Here is a 13,223-nt window from a genome sequence, read left to right as displayed (position 1 = left end):
TACTAGAACGCAAAAAACTGTGGATACTGGAAATCAGACACAAAAATAGCTGATAACAAATTTAAGAATGATGAGAAAACCCTTATTGCAATGTAATTGTGCAATATGTGGGAAAGAACTAAAATATTGATGTGAAAACTAGTTAGCCATCTCTTAATTGATAAGACTGATTAATAATCATTTAATTAAAATGAGAATTCAAATGAAAGAGAATGAGATAGTTACTATGAGTGTTGGGTGAGAAAACTTTGCTTGATTGCAGGTGTGTTGACCAGAAACGAGTGTAAATATTTCATCATGATACTGGCACTAAGAAATAATAGATTCAACTCTCATGATGGCGTGATAATTGAAATTACAATTAAAGAATAATTAATGTTAGAACTCAACACTTAAAATGATTCAATATTTTCAAAGCAGTTTGTACTAGATATTCAATAAGATCAGTAAACTGAGAATTAAAATATTGGGTTAATTTCAAAACAAAAATCACACCTTCAGAGATTATTCATCAGAATAGTTTTGTCATTGAAAGAAACCTCATTTATTCAAGAATTCTGCATTTTCCTCATTTTCTGTCTTTTTCCCACAGGGATCTGCACTGGAACCCTTCTGTTTGCAGGACAAATATATGTAAGTGACATGGATTAAAATCTAATTTGGTGAGTTAATAAGTTTGCAGATGATACAAAGTTCAGTGCAGTTGTGGATAATATAGAGGGTTGTCAAAGAATGCAGCAGGAAAAAGATAAATTGCAGGTATGGGCAGAGAAATTAAATGGGCAGAAAAACGTCGAATTTCCTGTTCCTAGGATGCTGCCTAACCTGCTGTGCTTTAACCAGGAACACATTTTCAGCTCTGATCTTCAGCATCTGTAGACCTCACTTTTCACTCAGAGAAATTAAAGGCAAAGTTTAATCCACACAACTGTGAGGTTTTTCACTTTGGGTGTTCAAATATTAAGGAAAAGTAGGTAATGGCAGGACTGAGAACAGCTTTGTTGTTCAAAGGGATCTTGGCATTCAAGACCATGGCTCCCTGAAAGTGACTATGTAAGTAGATACGGTGGTAAGGAAGGTAAATGGCATGCTTGCCTTTATTGATCAGGGAACTGGTTACAAGAGTCAGGATGGCATGTTGCAAATTTATAAGACTTTGGTTAAGGCATACTTAAAGTATTGTATTCACTTCTGCTCGCCACATTATAGGACGGGTATGGAGGCTTTGGAGAGGATACAGAGGGCGTTTACCAGGATGCTGCCTGGATTTGGAGACGTGAGAAAAACTCAGGTTGCTTTTTTGTGGAGTAGCGGAGGATGGAGGAAGAATTGATGCAAGTCTATACAATCAGGAGATACGGAAATAGGGTTGACAGTCAAACTGTTTTCCCAGAGTTGAAATGTCAAAAGTAAGTGACATGCGTTTAAGGTTAGGGAAGACAGTTCAAGGGGCATGTGATGGGTAATTTGTTTTTTTACAAAGGGAGTGGTAGGTGTCTGGAATGAAATTCCAGGGTTGGTGATAAAGGCAGATACATTAGGGCTTTTTAAATGTTCATTTAGATAATTTGGAAGGATATGGACCAAGGGTAGACAGAAGGGGTGAGTTTATTTTGCATTATGTTCCGCACAAAGTTATGGGCCAAAGGGCCCATTCCTGTGTTGCACAGATCTTTGAGAGAAAACTCATGTCTAACACATATGACATATAATCTAATCAATATTTAGTCACTGGTATCAAAAACAGGAATAAAATAAGTAGAGAATGAACTTGACTCTAATCTAAAGATATAGTTTGACATTTACACAGGTAATGCTTTGGTTTTTTTTCTGAATTATCAGATTTGATGAAGATGTGTTGAAAATGTTTGCAGTTACTGATCTGCTGAACGAAAATGACCACTTTTAAACTGATGATTGGACTAGAGACCTTTGAGAAAACTTGAAAATATTCATTAAGGTGAGATGCACATCATAATTTAGTCCTACATTTCTTATTGCCAATACTCCAATAAAACATTTTTTTCACATCTATACCAAAAAGAGTGATTTTCCATCCAATGCTCATTGGAAATATCTGAATGCCACTTATTTCAACAATCAAACTAACCATAGCCTCGTCGATTCAGAGATATCTAATGACATTTCACCAATAATTACTGTTTATTTCAGAACATTGTATGTTCAAACAGCAATGTGAGATTTCTCTTTAATATTCAGTTCACTGACAGCATATTAATAATTTAGTTATTGCTAATATCTAATAACTGATCAATCCAGTCAGGGATATAAAAGTGGAATTATAGCTCAGTACATCAACTGATGGAAAGATATTGCAGTGTTCACTCTCCCAATTATTGTGAATATCGATGTATATTTTGATTTGATTTGATTATATTTTTCTTCAACGTGAAGGTTTATTGTATTTCTGATCTCAGCAAGGGTTAAATATTTTAAAGGTAAAAAAATTCAAATATGTGACTTTTTTCGTAAACACGAGAAAAAAACGTACATGTGTTTGTTCTTCCCTTTATCAATCAGAGTACATTTTGAATTGTTGGAAGTTGTACATTTGTGTCAGGAAGAGGAGCTGCCTGCAGCTGAATAGTCACAGTGAAAGAATTTTTTTTGGTGATAAGCATTCTAATTATCTTTTCATTATCAGAAACATTGCTTTAAACATATTCAGCAGTTGTATTTTTCATGAATTTACAATAAGCGCATGATATATCTATTTATTTTTCCTTCAATTGTCACGATATTGATTGTTACGTAAGAGCCTATATACTTAGTACCATCATTATTGTGAATTACCATTTCATTCTCAGTCCATTGCATAGAAACAGTCGAATTAATTCCCAGCCCAATTATCGGAGTGGACACTGGTTAGTTTTCATTTAAGTAATCACAATTAATTATAATCCCACCCTTCCTTGGTGGGAACATTATGAAAGGAACCTGTGGAGCTCCAGTAGAGTGTCTCCCACGAGACCAGGAAGTGTGCGTTGAGTTCCCATCTTCAACAGAGATGCACCAAAACAGCTTAGAATGGTGATTAGAAAATATCTAAGCAGAGTTTGAATTGCTTTTCAATCCAATTTTGGATTTGCTCTGTCTGTTGTTCATTCCAATAATCACAGAATCTGCAATTTATTATCTTCAGGTCATTAATAAATGTATGTATCACATTACATTGTCTCTAAATTTTAGATTTGAGGACACTGTAGTTTTTCAAATTTAAAATATCTAACTAATGACATTCATTTTATTTAATCAAAATACCTTACTACTTCCACTTATCCCACTTTGTGTATGATGGCTTCAATGCATTTTGCTAAGCAATTCTACTCAACATAAAGATTTTATTGACTTTAAATAGTATCTTTAGCACTCGCTTATCAATCTATTCCTAAATCAAAGAATCATAGAGTCATAGAATCCCTACAGTGTTGTAACAGGATACTTGGCTCAACAAGTCCACACCGACCCACCGAAGAGTAACCCACCCAGACACATTCCCTTACTCTATTACTCGACATTTCCCCTGACTAATGCACCTAACCTACACATCCGTGAACACTATGGGCAATTTAGCATGGCCAACTCACCTAACCTGCAGACTTGTATACTATGACAATGTTATTGAAATTAATGCTCACACAAAACACTATTCATAAAGCCAGACAATGGTCTCATGATCATTTAATTACTGTTCAGTGGAATAATCTGAGTAACTGTCTTATTGTTCCTGAGATCAATCATCACAGTAAGCATCTGATTATCATTCCCTCCAGTAAATACAATGAGTGTGTTCTGAAATTTCTGTTCTGTAATTATCCAAGATACGTATTGCTCACAGCAGTGTTTATTCTTCATTACGAGTGGCCAAGGATTCTAACAGCCATTGATCTTGATCTTATTGTTACTGAGTGCAGTAACCACAGTAAACATTTGGTTATAATTCTTGCCAATAAATACAAGAGCTATCCTCTTACTTTGAAGCCCAGCAATTACACGTGATACTTGTTACTCAAAGTAGTATTTATTCTTTATTACGATTGGCCAAGAGCACTAACAGCAAGACTTGTCAATAGTCCTGATTTGTACATGTTTTCAAACAGGTTTTCAGTCCAATTATTTCAAAAAAAAGAGTCATTTGACTTAGTTCAAATGTAGATGTAAACATTTTCGGATCATTTCCATTCAAAGTATTGATTTGCTTATTCGGATCAAACTTGAATTTGCTTCTGTAAATTCAATTTACTGTGTTTTCCATTCATGGAAGCACTCGTTAATTGGTCCTCATTTTCATCTTAAATCTAATGCAAATTTGAAATACTGATTACAGTGAAAATTATATGAATTGTGGGTGGCATGGTGGCACTGCTGCCTCACAGCGCCAGGGACCCTGGTTCAAATTCCACCTCAGGCAACTGTCTGTGTGAAATTCGCACATTCTCCCCCGTGTCTGTGTGGGTTTCTTCCGGGTGCTCCGGTTTCCTCCCACAGTCCAAAAAAATGGACAGGTTAGGTGAATTGACCATACTAAATTGCCCGTAGTGAAGTGGTAAATGTAGGGAAATGAGTCTGGGTGGGTTGCTCTTCGGAGGGTCAGTGTGGACTTGTTGGGCCAAAGGGCCTGTTTCCACACTGTAAGTAATCTAATCTAATCTAATCTAATCTAATCTATAAATGTGTGGTCTCTAAACGAAAGCCATGGAAGGCTAGATAGAATTCTTGAACAGCCTGTATATTTGAATGAAAAAAACAATTCCTTCCAAAAAACAAAGTTAAATAATCACACAAAACCAGGTTATGGTCCAAGAGGTTTATTTGGAAGCGCTAGCTTTCGGAGTGCTGCTCCTTCAACCAACTGATGAAGGAGCAGCGCTCTGAAAGCTAGTTCTTCAAAATAAACCTGTTGGTTCATAACCTGGTGGTGCTTGATTTTTTTTAACTTTGTACAGCCCAATCTAACACTGGCACCACCAAATCATTCCAAAAACACTCTACATATGTACCTTTTAACAATTCAACAATCCTGCAACAGGATTACAATTCTCAGTTTATCTATTTTAATAAATATCTAATCAATATCTAACACCTACTGGAAAACATAAATCATTTTATGTTAAAACACAAGATTTAATTATCAATTCATTGTTATCACGGTATGTAAACTATATTTTCACTCTCCAGTGATGTGAGGTGACCCTTGGACAGAAATTATACATTCTAAATTCACCTACAGCCAGATAAATCGGGACAAACACAAAATTAATCAAATTAAGTCAAACAGCAGCGAGAATCAATCAGTTCCAGGATGACCCAAATTTTCTTACACCTTGACTTCCAGCCAATGCCTGAGCATTATATACCTCTCTTGAAAGTGTCAACAATGAAGGGTTTTTGCACCAACACATTGAATGCTTTGAATCCAGCTAATGACCACATTAGACATTTGTCACAAAACTATTGAACATTGGGTGGCACGGTGGCACAGTTGTTAGCACTGCTGCCTCACAGGGCCAAAGACCCGGGTGCAGTGCCCGCCTCAGGTGACTGACTGTGTGGAGCTTGCACATTCTCCCCGTGTCTGCGTGGGTTTCCTCTGGGTGCTCCACTTTTCTCCCACAATCCAAAAATGTGCAGGTTAGGTGAATTGGCCATGCTAAATTGCCCATAGTGTTAGGTGAAGGAGTAAATGTAGGGGAATGGGTCTGGGTGGGTTGCGCTTCAGTAGGTCCGTGTGGACTTGTTGGGCCAAAGGGCCTGTTTCCACAGTGTAAGTAATCTAATCACTTTCCAAATCATGGAAAATATATCAAAGGTCTTGAAATCAAAGTGATCACTGCACATAAAGCCATAAGATGGTCTTCAAGGCCACCTGATAATTGTTCAGTGAAAAACCTTTTGTCAGTATCATATTGTTCTCAGGATAAGTAAACACAGCAGGCAGCACGCTATCACATCATCCCAAAGATATGCAAGAGATACCTTCTTATAATTTACACACCACATGTTCCCATGCCAATAATCACACTTCATTATTTGTGACTGAGGATGCTGATAGTAACATGTATCGAGATGAAGGAATTCCTAAATATAGGCGAGTTTTCTGGTAAGTTCCCTCCAGTCATCATGTTAAGAAAATGTAATTGTGGCTAAGTACATTGTGAACAGATCCCCATTAAACCTTTTCACGTGTTTACTCAGAGACACTATTGAAACATTTCCTCTTTAAATGCTGTTGACTGTATTTCGCTATAATAACCATGTTCCTTATCGATTTATTTTCTTTGTAATGCTGACACAAATGACTGAATATTGATGACATGGAAAATTGAATGGATTATATATTGTATTTCCACAGAAGAAAAGCTGAGACAGCAAGTAAAGATTGCAGGAGTATCTGAGAATGTTGAATGACCAAACAGTTCTGATCAATAATCACTGCATATCGAATGTATTTTCCAAACCATCATGCCAGCATTCTAGTTCTCAGCTCACTGATACTAATTACTGTGTCATCGATATCAGAGCAAACTCGTTTGGAAATATTGAATCATTTAATGTGTCAGCATTCTAAAATAAATTACCAATTCATTGTTAGACCAACATCACACAATAATTCTGTTTAAGTTTAGTAACAAATATCATGAGATTCACATTTCAATTTAAACCATTATTTCGTCGTGCCAATTTTACACAGCAAAATGGATCTTTTTTCCAGGTCAACACAACCATGAACCAAGCAATGATTCCTCATCCAACACTCACAGGAAATATCTGATGCCTTCTCATTTGAATGTTCAGAGAAATCATTGGATTAATATTACAAATGAAGATACGTCTAATTGTTTTAGACTCCAATAATTAATGTTCATTTCTACATGTTACAGATAGCAATATGAAGTTTCTAATTATTTTAAGTTTGCAGTGACCTGTTTTAAGACAATTTTTTCTTTATATCTAATATTTAATCACTGATGAAATCCATTATATTTGGCTTTAAGTGTGGAATTAAGTCTCAGTGACGTAGGCATATTACACGGTATTGTTCCCTAATGGTAGCGAATGCAGATTTGTATTTTAATACTGAAATCCTGGTTGATTTGCTGTTGTAGGGGTGCCCTGCCCCATCTGGAATAGAATGGTCTATGTTGGCTCATACGAAATGTCTGACAAACAAAAAGACGCAACCTGCCCTAGAATTAAAACACAAGATGGTGGAGGAGAGATAAACTAACAGTCTGTTCCAATCTTGATGAAAGAAAATAATATTTTGTAAAATCCTACTCCAAATCCATCAGTATGCCAGTCCAGACAGTAATATTCCAGAGAGTAATAAGAACATGCCAGATACAGAAAAACGACCAACACTGACCTTCATTAATGAAAGAATAATTGTCCCAGTGAATGAATAAACACCAGCTGCAGCATACAGCCCAGTTAACTTTCACAGCAGCTATCAGGGCAACAGACAGGGTTCATTTGTCAGAAACAGTTACTATTTTAAAGTTGTTCAGAACATTAAAAATACTTCTAATTGCAGATTCTTGAGAATTGTGGACAAGGCAGAGTTTGAGGCTGGAAGGAGTGTAATAATTAACTTTGTAAACTGAAGAAATAAGATACATTGAGAGATACCAATGCCGGAAGATTTTAGGAGCTTTTAAACATCATGAAACAATAGGAAGCTGGGGCTATCCATAACAATGTCCATCTGAGATTAGGTGTTCTACAGGATCGGATGTCTGTATAAGGAGTGAAGGATTGTAACCACATTGCATGTGGCCATTGTAATACAGCAAGTGTGTACAATTACTGCTTTTACTGTACACGTTACAGTGTGTCATGGACCTACATTCTGAGATTGGCCTTGGGGGATGATCCCTGCAAGGCATTCAAAAAGGTCCCCCACAGTAGGCTATTGTACAAACTGCAGAGGAATGGGATTGTGGGAGATACAGCAGTTTGGAACAGTAATTGCCTTGCTGAAAGAAGACAGAGGGTGGTGGTTGATGGGAAATGTTCATCCTGGAGTCCAGTTACCAGTGGTGTACCGCAAGGGTCGGTGTTGGGTCCACTGGTGTTCGTCATTTTTATAAACGACCTGGATGAGGGCGTAGAAGGGTGGGTTAGTAAATTTGCAGACAACACTGAAGTCAGTGGAGTTGTGGCTAATGAGGAAGGATGTTGTACGTTACAGAGAGACATAGAAAAGCTGCAGAGCTGGGCAGAGAGGTGGCAAATGGAATTTAATATGGACAAGTGTGAGGTGATCCACTTCGGTTGGAATAACTGTAATGCAAAGTACTGGGCTAATGCTAAGATTCTTGGGAGTGTAAATGAGCAGAGAGATCTCAGTGTCCAGGTACACAGATCCTTGAAATTTGCCACCTCGGTTGACAGGCTTGTTAAGAAGGCATACAGTGTTTCAGCTTTTATTAATAGAGGGATCGAGTTCTGGAACCATGAGGTTATGCTGCAGCTGTACAAAACTCTGGTGCAGCCGCACTTGGAGTATTGTGTACAGTTCTGGTCACTGCATTATATGAAGGACGTAGAAGCTTTGGAAAGGGTGCAGAGGAGATTTACTAGGATGATATGGAGGGAAGGTCCTACAAGGAAAGGCTGAGGGACTTGAGGCAGTTTTCGTTGGAGAGAAGAAGGTTGAGAGGTGACAATAGAGACATATACGATAATCAGAGGGTGAGATAGGGTGGACAGGGAGAGCATTTTCCAAGATGGGGAGCACAAGGGGGCATAACTTTAAATTGAGGGGTGATAGATATAGAACAGATGTCAGTGGTAGTTTCTTTACTCAGAGCGTAGTAAGGGTATGGAATGCTTTTTTGCCAACTCCAAACGGACTCATCATAGGGATATATTTCCCTCCCCTCCCCTATCAGTGTTCCGAAAAGACCACTCCCTCCGTGACTCCCTCGTCAGGTCCACACCCCCTACCAACCCAACCTCCACTCCTGGCACCTTCCCCTGAAACCGCAAGAAATGCAAAACATGCGCACAAACCTCCTCCTTTACTTCCCTCCAAGGCCCCGAGGGATCATTCCATATCTGCCACAAATTCACCTCCACCTCCAGACACATCATTTATTGCATCCGCTGCACCCGATGTGGCCTCCTCTATAATGGGGAGACAGGCCGCTTACTTGCGGAATGTTTCAGAGGACACCCGGACCAACCAACCCAACCACCCCGTGACTCAACACTTCAAATCCCCCTCCCACTCCACCAAGGGCATGCAGGTCCTTTGACTCCTCCATCGCCAGACCATAGCAACACGACAGTTGGAGGAGGAGCGCCTCATCTCCCGCCTAGAAACCCTCCAACCACAAGGGATAAACTCAGATTTCTCCAGTTTCCTCATTTCACCTCCCCCACCTTGTCTCAGTCAAATCCCTCGAACTCAGCACCGCCTTCCTAATCTGCAATCTTTTCCTGACCTCTCCTCCCCACCCCATTCCAGCCTTATACCCTCAACTTGACCTCCTTCCACCTATCGCAATTTCAATGCCCCTCCCCCAAGTCCCTCCTCCTTACCTTTTATCTTAGCCTGCTGGACACACTTTCCTCATTCCTGAAGAAGGGCTTATGCCCAAAACATCAATACTCCTGTTCCTTGGATGCTGCCTGACCTGCTGCGCTTTTCCAGCAACACATTTGCAGCTCTGATCTCCAGTATCTGCAGTCCTCACTTACTCCTATGGAATGCTTTGCCTGGAACTGTAGTAGATTCCCCAACTTTAAGTACATTTAAGTTGTCATTGGACAAGCATATGGAGGTACATGGAATAGTGTAGGTTGGATGGGCTTCAGATTAGTATGACAGATCGGCACAACATCGAGGGCCGGAGGGCCTGTACTGCACTGTAATATTCTATGTTCTATGTTAACTGGTTGCAGCATAGGTAAACATCTTCCACTTCCCAGAGTTCTGTCTGCCTTCTGAGTCTTCATTCAGTGGAAACCACTCCTGCAGTTATGCTGACACTTCAATTCAATATAAACACTTACTTTGTGTGAAATTATTACTTTCAGAGCAAAATAATTTCCATGTTAAAATTGTTTTACTTTTTATGTGTGCAAAAAAACAATGTAGGTACATCCATTTGTTCTTTAGTTCAACTAACACTAAATTTTAATTTATTGGAAACACTACACTGGGGTGAAAAGAACGATTCTTCAGCTCAAATCTCACATTAAATGGCTGTTTCTATTTTTCAAATCCTATGACCTCCAAAACAATATTTATTTAATTTCATAAGCAGAAAAAGAAACTGCTTTTGAAATGTTGAGATCGTTTTTTTTTTCTTCCAACATTAGTTGTCAATGAAAAATAATCCCACAATTATCAGTCATTTGGTACGAAATGACTCCTGGGACCAAATGTCATTAACACTACCTTTCCTTCCCAATCATACTCACTTTCCTGGCCTAATTAGTCTGACCTGCTGTGCTTTAACTGGCAACACATTTTCAGCTCTGATTATTGTCTTCCTAATTCTGACATAAATGTCGAAACATTTGTCACGGTAAAAATGGCATTAATTAAATGGACATGACTCTACAAAAAAAATCGATTGTTGGTGAGTGTTTCTTAATTATTAAAGCCACCTTTTAATGTTAATTTTGAGTTTATTAGTATTAATGAATATACAATCGATATCAGAGCAAAGTGCATTCAAAATATTAAGTCAACTTATCTATCAGGATTTTAGAAACAATTATCAATTACAGTAATTACACAACATTTTAGCTTAGAATTTGTAACAAGCGTGTGATTGTCACCTTGCCCATTATGGTTGGGAAAGTTATGAAGGAGTCTTGTGCAGCTCTGTTATTGTCTCTGCTACCACACCAGTAGGCACAGTTTCAATTCCCACCTTGTACAGAATTCTGATTCGAAAATATCTAAAAATCAATTGAATTGCCTTCCAAATCAATATTCGATATGCTTCCATCTGTTGTTCATTCCAATAATCACAGTATTTGTTATTTACTTTTTTCAGGTCACTAATAACAGAATGTATCTAATTCCACTCAATCAATATTCCTTGGAAAATATTTGAGAATATTGCAGTCATAAAGATGAAATATACGAAGTAATTATATTCATTGATTTTGTTTTGTTCTGAAGAGCTTAGTTCGGACAACACATAGAACTTGATGCTCCAGTGCTACAAATATTAGAAAATAATATTGTTCTTCTTCAGTAAAATAAACAAATGCCACTTGCTATTATTTATCATTTTTTAGTTATTGATCTGTTTGTGAGTTGTGTGAAATGTTTAGTTTTCCACTCACCTATTTATGTTGAATGTAAGATTGAAATGCTGTGAAAATATCAGGGTGTGTTCGTTTGAAAATTGACTTTACATATTTCTCAATTACCTCATTTATTGCATGATGTCTTAAGTGTGTTTTGCTCAGCAATTCTAGTAAATATTTAAAAATGTCTAATCTTAAATAAGATCCTTCACACCCAAATATCAGTCTGTTCCTAATTCATGTAAATAACATTGATTTCAATAAAATTAAGGTAACACAAAACAGTGCACATAAAGCAACACAAAGTTCCTTATCACCACCTGATTACTGAGTAAATACCTTATTGTTCCTGAGACTAATAACAACAGTAAGCATTTGTCTACTATTCCCTGCAGTAAGTGCAATTGATATCTTATATTTCAGTCCAGTCATCAATGATGATTTATATTGTTTCAACCAATAATTCTACTTTATCCTGGACATTGACTGGAATACAAGAACATTGGGAACAAAAGTTTTGTCATTCTAACAATTTTTAAGCTTTTTGTTGTGTGCAACAGACAATTCAAATTATAGCCATTTTTGTTGCAATTCAACAAACGCTTCATTTCAAATTTGTGAAATTCCTACATTTTTGCAAAAAGGTATGTTTCATATTAAAGGACTGCTATTTCAAATCATGTGTGCTACAAAATGATTATTGCTTTCATTTCATTGTAAGAAAAGAACAGCTTTGATCAGGTCGATTGTTTTTTGCCATTTCTATTCTGACGTTATTCATCATTATACAATAATGACAAAATTATTAAAATTGCTTTATATACCACATGTTGTTGACTACATTGTTTGTTCAATTTCCTGTTCACTTTCATGATCTACTAATTCTCTTCCTAATTCTGACACAAATGTTTAAACAGTCATCATAATATTAATCATATAAATCAATGTAACACATCTCTACAAGGAGTTCAGTGGATGGAAATTCACGATTCTTGTAGAATGTATATTTTTGTGTTAAAAAGAAGAATCTTGTTCAATAATCACTGCATGGCCTCATTTTTTTTATCTTCAATCCATAAAACTAGGTACTATTCCTCAGTTTAGTGATCTTAATAAATATTCAATCAACATCACAGCAAAGTGCTTTTGAAATATTGAATCATTTTAATTCTTCATGTCCAACACTAATTAGCAAGACATTGTCATTACAATAATGGCACAATTTTTAAGAAAGCCTTTTGAACAAATATAGTAAGATTCACATTTAAATTTAATCCATTGTTGCTTAGTACTAATACTCCAGTGTGAAAATGCATTTATTTTGCAGGTCACCTATCCCACAACAGAACCAATGACTTCCCATCCAACATCATTGCAAATATCTGATGTTTGCTCATTAGAATGATCAGCCTTAATCTCAGCCTTAAAATACAGGGAACTGTAATTACTTTTCACTGAATTAATTCCAGTTCATTTCCAGACATCGCTCAGTCCCATAGCAAAATGAGGTTTCTCGTTATTACTTAATACAATGATAGACTTTGACGATTTAATTGTTGTTGTTATATAATAATTTTTAATACTCATTCAATCCAGTACATTGTGCAAATGTGGAATTACGGCACAGTACATGAACTACTGTAAAGATTTTGCAGGGTACAATGTCACAATCATTGTTAATATCAATTTTTATTTTACATGTGGAAACATAGTTGAATTCATTTAATTATATTTCACTTCAATGCTAAGATTTATCATGTTTGGAGCACAATAAGACTTAAGGATTTTTCATGCAACAAAGTCGAATGATAAAGAATTAACATCTCTTTATTGTTTCATTCAAAAATAACAATAAATTTTGGATTTTTGTAAGTTATATATTTTTGGAAAGAAGGAATGTTGTCTTCAGTCGAATGCTCACATGGAAT

The 13,223-nt window shown here is 36.8% G+C and overlaps 1 long non-coding RNA gene across 3 annotated transcripts in view; it reads left to right on the top strand.

Annotated features, from left to right (window-relative positions):
• Window positions 1–13,223, top strand: part of LOC132811604 (uncharacterized) — a 56,634-nt gene that overhangs the window by 43,154 nt on the left and 257 nt on the right. For 2 of the 3 annotated variants that reach the window (XR_009643302.1, XR_009643304.1), the window contains exons 4-6: window positions 593–633; window positions 1,843–1,960; window positions 6,734–6,860. This is a non-coding gene — a long non-coding RNA (uncharacterized LOC132811604). Of the gene's footprint in view, window positions 1–592; window positions 634–1,842; window positions 1,961–6,733; window positions 6,861–13,223 lie in introns of those variants that run through there. The other variant, XR_009643303.1, reaches the window with a different exon arrangement.

Source organism: Hemiscyllium ocellatum, unplaced genomic scaffold (genome assembly GCF_020745735.1).
Source record: "Hemiscyllium ocellatum isolate sHemOce1 unplaced genomic scaffold, sHemOce1.pat.X.cur. scaffold_223_pat_ctg1, whole genome shotgun sequence".
In the NCBI taxonomy this organism is placed as follows: domain Eukaryota; kingdom Metazoa; phylum Chordata; class Chondrichthyes; order Orectolobiformes; family Hemiscylliidae; genus Hemiscyllium; species Hemiscyllium ocellatum.
The sequence above is the reverse complement of the archived record's forward strand: the minus strand, read 5'-3'. Positions and strand labels throughout refer to the sequence as shown.